Here is a 13,771-nt window from a genome sequence, read left to right on the forward strand (position 1 = left end):
AAAGGTTTGAGCCTGATTGAGGGGAACCTATACTGAACTGTGATCAAATGCTATACTCAGAAACTGTTTTGCTGAAACTGTGAAGACGCTTGAAGTATGACCTGGACTTGTTTGAGAGGAACTTGAGCGGTTAAGCCTATGAACTTGTGACTCAGACTTGAAGGGCCAAGAAGGCTCTGGAGGGCAGAGCCAACTGCCTAACTGTGTTCACAAGCCAAAGTGTGTTCATCCATCAGGTATTCCACCTAACCCTGTGCTGAACAATGTGGGGACTAATTTATATTGCCATTCTGACATTTGGTTTCATCACTGATTTTTTCTTTTGTAGATAGATATCCCTATAACACATTATACTGTATTAGAGTGAGGGCAGGCTTTAGGTCTGTGTTAGTATAGGCCTTTATTGTTTGACTAAGACTGACTAGGAATGTTTATTAATTATCTGATGGTTGTGATTACTCCCATCTTAGTTATAGGGCCAGACAGGAGTTTATTCAAATCCCTTGATTTTAACAATAACGTTTTTGAAACCTGCAACGCGTGTGCCAGTGAAACCTGCAACGCTTGTGCCAGTGTCTACTTATGATACCATGCCTCCCTTATACTACGAAGACACAAAAAGGTTCTTAAACACTTATGTAATAAGAACCCTTCACCTAGCAATTGTACTGCCCTCGGCATTGCTGTACAATCATACAAGAAAGCAATCATCACAGCCAAATTCAACTGCTACAACTCTAGAATCGCCATCGCAGGCTCCAACATCAAAGAGTTATTCTCCATTCTCAGAGAGTTGGAAACACCCATCCCCCCTTTTCCGGGCACACGTGCAAACAAAGACTTGTGCACCACAATACAAGATGCTTTGGCACACAGAATTGAAGCTCTCCTGAAAGGCTCTGCTCGCTACCAAAGCACCCAGGTCTGAAGCACTCAACTAGCCTAGAGTAACTCACGCCCCTCCGCCTCTGGCTTTCACCTTCTCTCAAGTTACCCAGGAACAGGTCCTTGCCACTGTCCGATTACTCAAACTTTCGAACTGCAATCCTTCCTTTTTGTCCAGCACTGTACCATCCAGCATCAAGTGTTACTGGATAACCCCCCTCCTAAAAGAAAAACACCCATCCATTCCCACTAACTACTGCCCCATTACCACTGTCATTTTCCTGCTTAATACTCTTGCCCGCCTAGTCTTTACTCAGGTCCAAAAACTCCTGGAACAAAATCACCTACTTGGAAAAAGGCACTCTGGCTTCTGGCCAATGCACAGCACATAGCCCGCCCTGCCGGATATAAAAATCCAAATGGATAAGATCTGTGATTCTGGCAATCTAGCCATCCTTCTACTACTAGATCTCTAGTCTGCATTTGATCTAGTTGACTGTGAGATCCTCTGCCACCATCTCAGCCAGCTCTTCCACTTCTCTCCTGCAGCCACCTCATGGGCTAGATCCTTTCCCCAGTGGTCGGTCCACCAGAGTCTTCTTTTGGCATACCACAAGGCTCCTGTCTCTCGCCCACACTCTACAACACATACGCCAAGCCCATAAGCCCTTATTCTACCTCCTCGACACTCAGGAGATCATCCATACAAACTTTATGGACGACACGCAAATTCTCATCCCCCATCTCCTGTGATTACGCTGGAGATACGACCCCAATAGACACACTATACAGCACCACACAAAATACTGCCTCAAAAACCTGAACCAAACCTACTCTTCCATAAACATTCATGGTTCCTGCCATCCCTGTCCTGAAACAAATCAAAACCCTGGGGGTTTACCTGGAAGTTGACCTATATATGACTAGACGCATCAACGCCCTGGCAACTGCTACAGCTTAAACTGCAAGGCTTATTTCCTTGAGTATGCAGTTCCTCTCACCAAATAACTGTCTCTCTCTCGCTCGTGCTCTTATCCTCACAAAACTGGATTACTCTAACATCTTGCTGATGGACACCTCGGCAGGTAACAGGTCCAAACTACAGCTGCTGCAAAATAAAGCCCTACGTTCTGCCCTTGGACTTAAATGATCAGACCACATCTCAGAAATCAGACGTTAGATGGATTGACTGCCGATCAAAGCTCGGGTGGATTTCAAAACCCTGGCCATAGTGCACAAATGCATCTATAATGAAGATTATACCGCAACACCAGGATTACGCTCAACCACCCAGTGCGCGCGCTAAGATCCTGCTCCAGCAGCTAACTGGTTACCCCGCTTCAAAATTAAAAGAGTCCGCGGTTTGAGTTTTTGCGTCACAGCACCATTGCTCTGGAACTCTTTGCCTGCCCACATCAGAAACAAACAATCCTGCAACACTTTAAAAAAACTTGGAAAGTCTTGGCTGTTCGATAACACTTGATTCAATGCCTTCCTATCTAGATCTATATTGTAATAATGTACCTTCATGCTTCAGCTGCTCCTAATGCCGTGATACCCTCGGGTCTGGGCTTTACAAAAATATATTAAAAAAATAAAATAAATCATGCGTGGCAGCTAATATCTTCAAAACATTCAAAATATGTTCTACACTGGTGCTGCTGCAGCATTACATCCTGCACAGTGTCTTTCTCATAATGGAAGGCCACATTCTCCCTTGAAATGAAGAAGGGTGTATGTTCTCTGCAAACTGCACTGCCTCTTTGTTCAAACTGAGGCCCCACGATACAGGCCTAGCGCACCTATTAGGGAACCAATCCCTCGGTGCCCAACACACGACGTCTGCTCAATTGCTTACCAGCCCAATGTGTGCTTGAATGCCCCCACAGCCACTTTAGCTACACTTCCCATTCTTGTTACTCAGGGTGAGCACTGGAGTGCATGTTAATATTTTCATTTTGACGTAAAGGATGTATCAGGATACGGAGAATGTTCGATATAAGTTGAAAAGAATATAAATATATAAGGGATCATTACACCAGTGGTTCAACTGAGGAAGACATAACTCCAAAGGTTGTCTTCACCTCGGGTTCACGTCTTTGGGTTTCTTAACCCTCAATCCACCGATCTCGTCCCGGTGTATATCCTCATGACTCAGTGACTCACATATTGGGGCTTCAAATGTCCCCAACCTTCTTTTGTTTGGCTATTGTTCAGTGGATTTAGGGTCTCTACTTCTCAACCTTGACTCCTGGGAGACGCCTCGCTTAGGTTTTGGGGCACTACATGTGCATGCACGCTAGTCCAAGTAAAGCTCTCACAGGATTAAACTGTGAAAGGAAAATACTCAGTGTAGCCACCAAGAGGCAGCCATGTACCCCTTAATGCTCCTCCCCACCTTTGTCCTGGTGCATCCTCCAACTACCTCCTCAGTAGTCCCCATCCCTTCATAGGGAAACATGTCCATACTGGCAGCACCAATCTAGCAAACGCCACATCAGAAAGATAGCTGTTCCATGCCCCAATGCACCCCACCAGCCACCACCCCTGCCCCTGCACATTGTCCATAATAACAGTAAAAATGCAACTACCATTGTATTAAACATGCCCATAATAGCTTCACCAATGTGCACATGACATCAGTCGTCACATCAATGCCTACCGAAGATCTGTCAACTCTGTGATTACCTGGCCATCATCCAGTCCTGAATGTTGACTGCCTACCTCACACTAAACCTATTCATGACAGAATTTGTCTATCAGTAAACAATATCTTGTCCAATAATGACTCAGTGATTTGCAGCTGGAAAGATTTGATCCACAACACTCGTTGTTAGTAAATTTCCTACACTTCACTATTGAGAGCAGCAGTGGCGGCTGCTATCATAGGGCGGCAGGGTGCCCCCCCCTTTTATGCCCCCCACCAGGTGTGAGTACTGTTAACAAATTCAGAAGAAGTTCAGAAGTTCTTCTTCTGAATTTGTTAGTATTTTCCACCTCATGGGGGCGCTGTGGCGAGACACTGGCGGCAATTACATTCCTATTGTTGCAGCCGGCCCATGAATAGGATTCCTTTTCATGGGCCGGCTGCAACAGCGGGGCGCGTCCCGTTTTGCATTGGTTTTGCTTATAGTAAAGTGTGTGGAGCTCGTAGCTCCACGCACTTTACGTAACCCTTTTAAGTAGGATGATGGCGGGGCGCTCGAGGAGTGGCCCCGCCAGTATCACTATGTGCGCAAACAGCGCAGCAAAGATCTGTAATATGCAGGGAGGGAGGGAGTCTCCTTCCCTCCCTGCATAGATACAGTAATCTCATTGGCTGTTTGCCAATGGCTGGCAAACAGCCAATGAGTTTACTGTATCTACGCTGGTGGCAGCCAATGACTTCAGTGTGGGGGTGGGGTGATGGCCCAGGCTGCATCCACCCACACTAGTCCTCTCTCTCTTCCATCGTCCTCGTGGTTGGAACTTTTTGAGCTGCCCTGTCCTGCCCTGCCCTGCTGCCCAACAGAGAGAAAGAACGGTCCTGCAGGCCGAAGAAGTTTGCCCTCTTCGACTCTTTTGTGGTCAAAGTGAGTGAGTGCCTGGTGGTGGTAAGCGGAGGAGGGCGCAGAAAGGATCCCAGCATGCCGAGCTGTTTTGCTCCATGCAGTCTGCACTCTGCCATCATAAATCAAAAGCACGTAGTGCTTTACGACCTTTCAGAGGCCCAGAGAGTTCAAAAAAAAAAAAAAAAAAATATATATATATATATATATATATATATATATATATATATATATATATATATATATATATTATATATATGTAATCGGAATTACCAGGCCAGGACTGTTTTCATTGCTTTCTTGTGATGAATGACACGTGTGCTGGATGAGATCCGCGGCCGTTAATGACCCGTGCCAGAAGAGATTCACTTCGCTGCCGTAGAATTTTCCAAGCGCAGCAAGGAAGTGGGCTTTGGAATTCACAGAAACAAACTAGTGAGCAGGGCAGTCAGCAAAAAAGAGTAAACATGGAAAAGCACTCGAGACTTGGAGAATTAGGTCTTTGTTGTGACATGAATAAAATGACGTTTCTTTAATAACTTAGGTATTATCTTAAAGTACATGGATTGTCGCGGGGGGAGGGGGGGTCGTTTCTTTATTCCGTGCTTTTCCATGTTTACTCTTTTTTTACTGACTGCCCTTCCAGTGGCTAGCTATTACTACGTTTCACACTCCGTGGTGTTCTGCGTTCCTTGAACTCCCTATCTTGGACGTACACACTTCTCACTAGTTTGTTTCTGTGACGAAATCCCTACTTAGGCTTGAGCTGGAAGAAACTGCTGTACTCCATTTTGCTTAAGCGAATGTTGAGTGGCTGGAGTAAGTGTACCACGTAAGAGAAGGACAAGTAAGGGCATTTCTGGGAAGACATCACAGGACATGATATGGCATCCATCATGGATTGCCTGGCAAGGGTCTGTGTGGATAGTTTGAAGGCTTTTTCTTTTGGTGAAAATGTTCGCTGTTTTTTTATGGCACCGCCAGTGTGCAGAATATGGCAGTGACAGTAAGAAAGGGGAAGACAAGCAGGGAGCTTGAAAAGGGGGCTGTTTGGCTGTTCTTTCCAGTGCAAGTTGATATGATATGTTATTTATAGTGACCAAAAGCAACCTGCAACATTTTGAAGTCCCGCTGGATTTCACATTGAAATAGAGGGATTTCGGGGGTGTAAAAGCATCTGTGCAAATCATGTGGCTTAATGGGCGTATGAATTTATAAAATAGATTGCAGTGGGGAATCACCCCACTGAGGGGTTGCACACCCTTATGTGGACTTTCCACAGAACCACATTTTTTATACAGACTGATGTGGTTCTATGGATAGACCACCTAAAGGTGTGCAACCCCTCAGTGGGGTGCTTCCCCCTGCAATCTCTTTGGTCATTTTGGCAAGCATAGTTTGATAGCTGCAGAGGAACGTAACCTCTCTCTCCTCCTTGGTTTTGTGATGGCCACACAATCTGTGTATTCATCTGAGACTGAAATACAAACGTGTTCAAACAGGACCTCAGTGGCTTTGCCAAAGCTGTTTTTAACAGGACTTCAGTGAAGGACACGCAGAGTGCTTATAAATCGGGTGCCTGAAGGGCTGCAGCAAATGAATTTTGTAATGTGAACTCCACAAAGCACACATTTGAAGCCCCAGAACGAAAACAGAGAAATTAATATATTGCAGCGTTATAGTTGCTGGTACTTTCTTTACACATTGTAATGAGTATTCTGGTGCAGCTTCAATGTTACAAGCCGTTAACCCTCTCTTTCATGTCTGAAAACCATTTTAATACTGCTCTGAGTCTATGTTGCCCTTTCTCAGATCAGCTGCTGTAAAATACACCATCACAAATGCACACGTAAGAATAATGTACCACCATTAGTATACCTAATGCTTTTTGTCATATTTCGGTGGGTTTTTTGGACAGTAAATTGCACATTTTGGAGGCCATTTTTCTAAAGATTTCATGAGGGAGAAACCACCCCCCCCCCCCACCTCCCTTGGGTGGTGTAGGCTTGCGCGCTCGCTCATAAATTGCCCTGGGGAAATTTACGCCCCACCAGGTTTCAAACTCACCAGCCGCCACTGGAGAGCAGCCTGTCCATCCAGAAACACAAGCCAAGAGGCCCAAATGCCATGGCTCCAAATCTCCACCTTATGCAAACTCTAACTGCTCATCATCTCGCTGGATAGTGAAGGCCCCTGCCATCTTGCACATTGATGAGAGATATTCCTTTCTGACAGTGCTCCCAGATGCTCACTTGGCTCCCATAAAATCAGTTCAGCCTGCTGCAGGGCCTCTTATTAGGGGTGCACGGAAATGTATCCAAATCACCCCGGTCCTGCACAAACTACACTGTGTTCCTCTCCAGGCCAGAATACTGTTCAAGACTACATGTATCATCTATAAGGTTGCTACAAGTAGCACACTTTGGGTGTGGCTAAGCTCCTCATATGTGGGGCGTATGCTCTATGCACAGCAAATCGAGCAACCAGCTTGTATGATAACTTGTCCGCAAAGAGAGGACCTGCAAACAATCCTTCTCGTGTCACAGAGTCACCCTCTGGAACCTGATCCCAGTATCGGCCCGGAATGACCCCACAATCCTCCAGTTTTGTAAATCTCTCTAAATTGAATTTTTCAACACCTGACCAGGGGCTAATCCCTGTGGATGCACAGATCAACACACAGACGGCAACTCAAAGTACTGCACTATGTTTAAAAGATGCCAGCCCAAACACTGGCTACTCACACCCTGAACAGCGCACTGCTGCGTTTGAGCTGCCCTTTAACTACGGCCACGCTGTAAAGATTAAAATAAAATAAAAAATGTGTACTCCCCTCATAAGAACATTTATCATCTTTGCTTTTTGGCTTTCCCAATAATGCCATTACAAATGTTGTGCCCACTTGAACATATCCATTTTGGCTGCACCAATGTACTCCACCTCACACGTGAGAACACTCACCATATGTTGGTTTTGCCTGTAATGCCTGTAAAACATGCCAGGCCACTATACGAAAACATGTGCATACTGGTTGCAACAAAGTAGCCAGAACATTTCCCCTTAGAACATGCACAATGTCTTTGCTCATTATGCAAGTAATATATGGATGACACTATTCACAATCCCCCTCACCCTACCCCTCACTCTGCTCAATAGTCATCACACACAGAAATCCACACCCTTCACACACTCAATCATCTAATTGAACTCAATCATTAAAATACACTCATGCTCACACACAAAAAACACGCACACACACTCAGTCATCTCATTGAACTCAATCATTAAAATACACTCATGCTCACACACAAAAAACACACACACACACTCAGTCATCTCATTGAACTCAATCATTAAAATACACACATGCTCACACACTAAAACACACACACAGCAACACTCAATTATCTCATTGAATTCAAACATTAAAATACAACCATGCTCACACACAAAAACACACACTCACCCACACACACCGACACTCAATCATCTCCTTTGAGTAACATTTTCCAGAACTTGATAGGACATAAAGGCCACTTTACAGGAGGGCTTTTTGGTGGACAACATGATGGCACGTTGTGCATTTTAACGCACATTCTGCAGGTGACATTACAATTTAAAGGATCAGTTAACCACCTTATCAAATGGGATCCGAGGGCTCTTCCCCAGGGAATATTTACACCATGTAACTGTATATAGGACAGAAAGCAAATTGCGCTTGTAACCTTACAACCAAGTTAACACACCACAGCCGGGACCCATGAGCTGGTTAGTTCACTGTTGTCATTGGTCCTGCCATGTCAACATTCCATTACACCTGGTTAGCACATCCATATCAGCTTTCATTATTTATGTATTTGTTTTGTATTTAATGAAAATGACAGGTAAAACAATGCATTTTGGGCAGAATAATGCTTTCAAAACATGTTCACATTGACTTCTTAAGGGGCGGGCCAGTGTCCTTAACAATTAGTGAGAGGATGTGGATAAAAGAGCAGATGATTCGGGGGAGGTAGAAACATGAACCAGGGACGAGGACAGTAGAGTATGTTATCGGGACGGGATAGTGGAGTAAGTGCTAACATTTATGAGGAAATTGTGAGGGGTAAGTGCCCTGGGATTATCGTAGGTAGGGGAAGAGGAGAACAGGGAGATGTGGTGGCGTGGAATGCTGCGCAAGTGGTTCTTCAGAAAGGAGGAGAGTAAGGAGGTTGGATTTAAATAGAGATAGAGTGGGAGTAGTGCAGAGAGGGAGAGGATGAGCATTCCAGAGTAAGTGAGCGAGGAGAAGATGAGAGCGAAAATGAGAGGGAGCTCTGTTCTCCCCTAACGAGGTTTTTAGACAAGTCTGATCTATGAAAGTCTCGCCAAAACAGTTTCTTCCCTGTTCTTCCAAAACCATCAAGGACCACATTGACACCCTCGCACCTGCCCTGGCTGTCTTCTGCAACCACCCCTTCACCACTGGAGCCTTCTCTTCCCCCCTGAAGCACTCTCTTGTGCACTCTCTTCTCAAGAAAACCTCAGCCGACCCCTCAAGCCCTGCTAAATATCGCCCGATCTCCATCATTCCTTTCCTGTGCAAACTCCTGGAAAAGCTGGTCCCCTTCCAGCTTAATCTTCACACTGAATCTGTTGGTTCTCTCCATGACCATCAGTCTGGCTTCAGAGCAGCCAGAAGCATGGAAACTGCTCTCCTGAACATCTGTGAAGACCTGCTCTCTAACCTTGATTCTAATCTCCCTTCCGTCCTCATCTTACTCGATCTCTCTTCTGCCTTTGACAGAGTCAACCATGCCATCCTGCTCAATCATCTCTGTGATAACCTGGATATCACCAATCAGGCCCTGGCCTGGTTGACCTCGTTCTTCTCTGATCGGCCATCCCAGGTCCAACTTGGTTCCTTCCTGTCCTCCATCTCTGTCTCTACCTGTGGTGTTCCCCAGGGTCTAACCTCTCTCCTTGGCTGTTCAACCAATACCTGGCACCTCTCGCCCACCGCATCGCCGCTCTCGGCTCCAACTTCCAGTGCTATGCAGCTGACACTCTGCTCGTTTTCAGGCTCCCCTCTGCCACCTCTTCTCCCTCTCTCATCTCTGACTGTCTCTCTGCTATCCAGGTGTGGTGTGCCGCCAACGATCTCTGCCTTAATGCCATTAAGACGGAGATTCTCCTCATCAGCACACCTGCACCCTCCTTTCCTGTCACACTCTGGCCGGCCTCCCTTGGCCCTCTTCCTGCTCCCACCTGTGAGGCCAAGAACCTCAGGGTCATTTTCGACTCCACACTCTCCTTTTCTCCTCACATCTCCAATGTCTCCAAGAAGTCAAACTACCAACTGCAGCTCCTCAGAGGTATTCTTCCTTTCCTCTCCTGCCCCCAGAAGCTCACTGTCTCTAGGGATCTGGTTATGGACTACTGCAACAGCCTCTTTCTAAATCTGCCTGCTTCTACTCTCCGTTCTCTGCAACTCATCCAGAGACTTGTCCTTAGCCTCAAGCCCAGGGATCGTATCTCTGTATCTCTCCAGCACTGAAATATCTGCATCGACTCCCAGTGGCTGCAAGGATTAAGTTCAAGACCCTCTGCATTGTCGAGAAGGCCTTCTGGGGCATGGGTCCTCAATACCTACAACGCTCTCTACGTAAATAACTTCATAAATACCTTCCGACTCGAGCTCTTCACTCCTCCACCTCCAACTCCCTCAGGGTCGATCGCCTCTCGAAGTAACGAGCTGGGGGTAGATCTCTTTCTTCGGCTGGGGATCCATCTCTGGTTCCGGAAGCACCTCAATACCTTCCTCTTTGCTTCTGCCTTCTCTCTTCCTCTCCCCTGCTGATTTCCTGTCTGATACTGCACTGTTCACCTGGCTATCCTCTGATTTTGGGCCAGGCGCCTACCCGCCCAGTTGCACACCCGCAGTGCCTCCCAGCAACCCTATCACTTGGGTCTGTATCTGCAGCCATATATTCCCCCTACCTGCACTTTTGGACACCTGCTGTCTGCACTTACCCTTGCACATGCCACCTGCTGGCCGCACTTCTTGTTATTGTTTTGATCCCATGTACATCACTGTCCCCTCCTCTTTCCCCTGGCACTTTTCCCCTCCCCTGCAATGTCACTTGGCCTAGTAAGATCGTTGTCTCTGTCCTCCATCTGTTCCCCCTTCCTTGCCTCGTCGCGCCTTGAAACACTTGTGTATAGGCGCGTTACAAATGCCATATCATATCATATCATATCAGGGGCAGGAGAGGTGGCTAGGAGGTGATCTGAAGATGATCGTAGGGAGCGAGGAGGAGAGTAGTGAGTGTGATGGGCCGACAAATATGGTGAGTCAAGTCTGTGTATAGTTTTGGATATGACGTGAATGAGTTTATCCTTTGCCCTCTGTCTCATAGATAACAGACTGACTGATGATGGGCTGGGGAGGTGGAGGTCAAGCAGAGAAGATTGAGGAGTGTACAGATAGCAAAGTTGAGGTCTTTGTCGAGAGGTGAAAAAGCATAGTACGAAAGGCCATAGAGTAGACTGACATAGTAGTCAGATTTATAGAGTACTAAAGAGGAGTTTAGATGCTTAGCAGGGTTGATGGGAAGAAGATGTCTTATTATTCTGAAGTCGAGGAGATTAACTCACCCTGCACTGACGGATTTGGAGATGAAGAGAGACAAATTGTGAGATGGGTCAAAGATTCCAGTGTTCCGGGCAGAAGCAGAGTAGAGAGAAGAATAGAAGGAGAGAGGGGCAGAGGAAGAGAAGGCCTGTTTGGATGGGAAGTACAGAACATCAGTCTTAGTGGAGTTCAGCATGGTCGAACGAGATGCCATGTAGTATTTGATGGAGGAGAGACAGGTGGAAATGTTCGACCGCAGCTCGACAGATAAGGGGTAAAGCAGAAGAAGATCTGAGTGTCATCAGCAAAGAGGGGATAGAAGAAGCCATACGAGGAGATCAAGGTGCCAAGAGCCGAGGCATAGAGAGTGAAGAGAAGCGGATCCATGACTGACCCTTGGAAAACACCAACAGTAAGGGGTGTGAGTGGAGAGGTAAGGCTTTCCAGGACATCTCAATGTGTCTGGGATCAAGATATGAAGCGAACCAAGCAGGCCCTTGTCCCTGATGCCTACGTGAGACCATGTTGAGAGAAGATTAGATAAACTGTTAGCACAGTGCAAAATATTTCAAGTTGTAGGCCACTAGCCACACGCAAAAGTCACTTGCCCTCATTTGTGAAAGAAGTGTGGTAGATGCCGCGTCACAAGCCTATGTGCACCAAAACTTCAGCAGTAGAGTGTGGGGTTATCAACAACCATGGCACATACATATCACATTACTGGGGTCACAGCACAGTTTGTCCTTTTAGTGCGGCGGGAGTGCTATACACATTTTTGGAGTGTGGCAACACATACATGATCCTCAAGTCCATTCTGAAAGGTTGGCATCCATGCAGTATCAATTCCTTACGGCAGTAGTAAGGATAGGTGCCCAGACTAATCCCGGTACAGGTCCACCCCACTCATCTGAGAAGGAAGGCAGCATGGAAACTGTCCTGAAGCTAAAGTCAGGCACTGTGCCCAGTGATTTATACCTATTCTTTGTACAATGGTCCTGTTACAAACAAGTATTGCCCGCCCGGGACCTGGCCCCCTTTGAAAAAGCACGGCTGCATGAAACCAACACCAGAGGAAGGCTATCCAGGCTGTACAGGGAACTGAGGAGGCGGGAACTCAAGCCCAGTGCACTTTCCATGGCTTCATTACAAAGAGCATGGCATTAAAGTGCAGTCACAGAAACAGCAGCTAGCAGCAGACCCTTAAAAGGCGTGAATCCAATGATTACAGAAGGTCCATAGTCCACAAAGAGCAGCTTCTTGACCAAAATTCGGAGCCAACGGGAATTTTATGGAGCGGCTCAATTTCTTTTTAAGCCAAATACGAATACAGGTGAAAGGTGCACTGCACTTGCTGCTGAAAGTGGGCTTGGCCCTCTGTTGGGAGGCTTGTCCTGCGTTGTGTTTATTTTTAATATATATACACTGTGGCCAAGTGCTTTGAGGAGTTAGTAGATTGCTGCCGGGGCGAATTTGCGCCCTGTTTCTTGAGTTGTCCAGTCCAGTTCTCGTCTCCTGAAACATAAGTCTGTGTGTATGCATTTGTATGCCCAGTGTGTTGGTGTCCTTAGCTTTCCGGGCCCCCGTTGAATATACGTGTCCACTTGTATATGTGTTTGTGTTGGGGATGTGTGGGGGGTTGTATGGCACACGCGGTGTACCTGCCCTCCTGGCAGTCCATCTTTGCTTTGCACGAGACCTATCCTGTTTTTCAGCCCAGAGGGCAGCACCGGTCTCTGGGATATGCAGAGGCGTTGCAATGCGTTATGAGGACCGATAAAAGTACATCTGCCAGTCCCGTGCTCTGTTTACCCACACCAGGGGTTATGCACTGCGCAAAGTAGGCGAAAGGATGAGAGGTGAACTCCCGCGCAAATGTTCTGCACAGGCAAATATTGCCGTCTTGACACATGGGCACCGACAGACTATTAGCCGCTCTCCCCACCTCCCGGCGAAAAGAACCGGCCACTCAGGACGCCATTTCACCAAAAAAGCCAGGGGTAGCGGAAGTGACATCACATGACCCTTGATCTCTGATGACATCACAGGAAGTGATGCCATTTGACCCCACCCCAAAGTGACATCACAGTAAGCGATGGCATACGACCTTTCACCCCACTATGAAAAATATGGTTACGACATCACTGTAAAGTGGTATACATTTATGCAAGAATGGATCACCATATGTATCGTTAATATGAGCGCGTCTACGCCCATATTACCAAATCACTGTGAATGCAAGCAGACGTCCAAAGCCAAGCGATAATGATGTGTTATTATATAGCACTTATGCTTAAGCGCTTCAGATAGAACAAATATACATACAAAATAACCCAACCTGCGTTGGTGCTCATTTATCAACCTCAGCAGGATGAAAGGTTGAGTTGTTCTTTCTGGGAGTCGAACCTGCAACCTGCAGATCACACACACATTGCAGCAGCCAGCACTAAACCCACTGAGCTATCTTACCGGCTATAGCAGTCAGTAAACCAGCAACCCCAGAAACACAGAGCCACATGCTGCTGGCCACAGCCCCGGAGCCTCAATGTATAGCAAAAAAAACAAACAAAAAAAGAATACTTTTTTTGCATTTATTTTAGCAGAGCAAGGGACCCCACAGGGGTAGCAAAGGAGACCTCAGTGGTCGCATTTGTGACCTCTATCAACTCCTAAATGACGTCCATGCGGCCTCCCACCCACGTCATTCTATTTCTATGTATGTTAAAAT

The 13,771-nt window shown here is 46.6% G+C and overlaps 1 protein-coding gene and 1 non-coding gene across 2 annotated transcripts in view; one reads left to right on the forward strand and one right to left on the reverse strand.

Annotated features, from left to right (window-relative positions):
- The window catches only part of LOC138516927 (HEPACAM family member 2-like), a 244,995-nt gene that overhangs the window by 59,099 nt on the left and 172,125 nt on the right, over window positions 1-13,771 (forward strand). The window lies entirely within an intron of this gene.
- Window positions 11,948-12,037, reverse strand: LOC138517149 (small nucleolar RNA U83B). The gene has a single exon (XR_011282399.1). It is a non-coding gene; the product is annotated as a small nucleolar RNA U83B (small nucleolar RNA).

The sequence above is a fragment of the Ambystoma mexicanum genome, chromosome 6q (assembly GCF_040938575.1).
Source record: "Ambystoma mexicanum isolate Mex_15411 chromosome 6q, UKY_AmexF1_1, whole genome shotgun sequence".
In the NCBI taxonomy this organism is placed as follows: Eukaryota; Metazoa; Chordata; class Amphibia; order Caudata; family Ambystomatidae; genus Ambystoma; species Ambystoma mexicanum.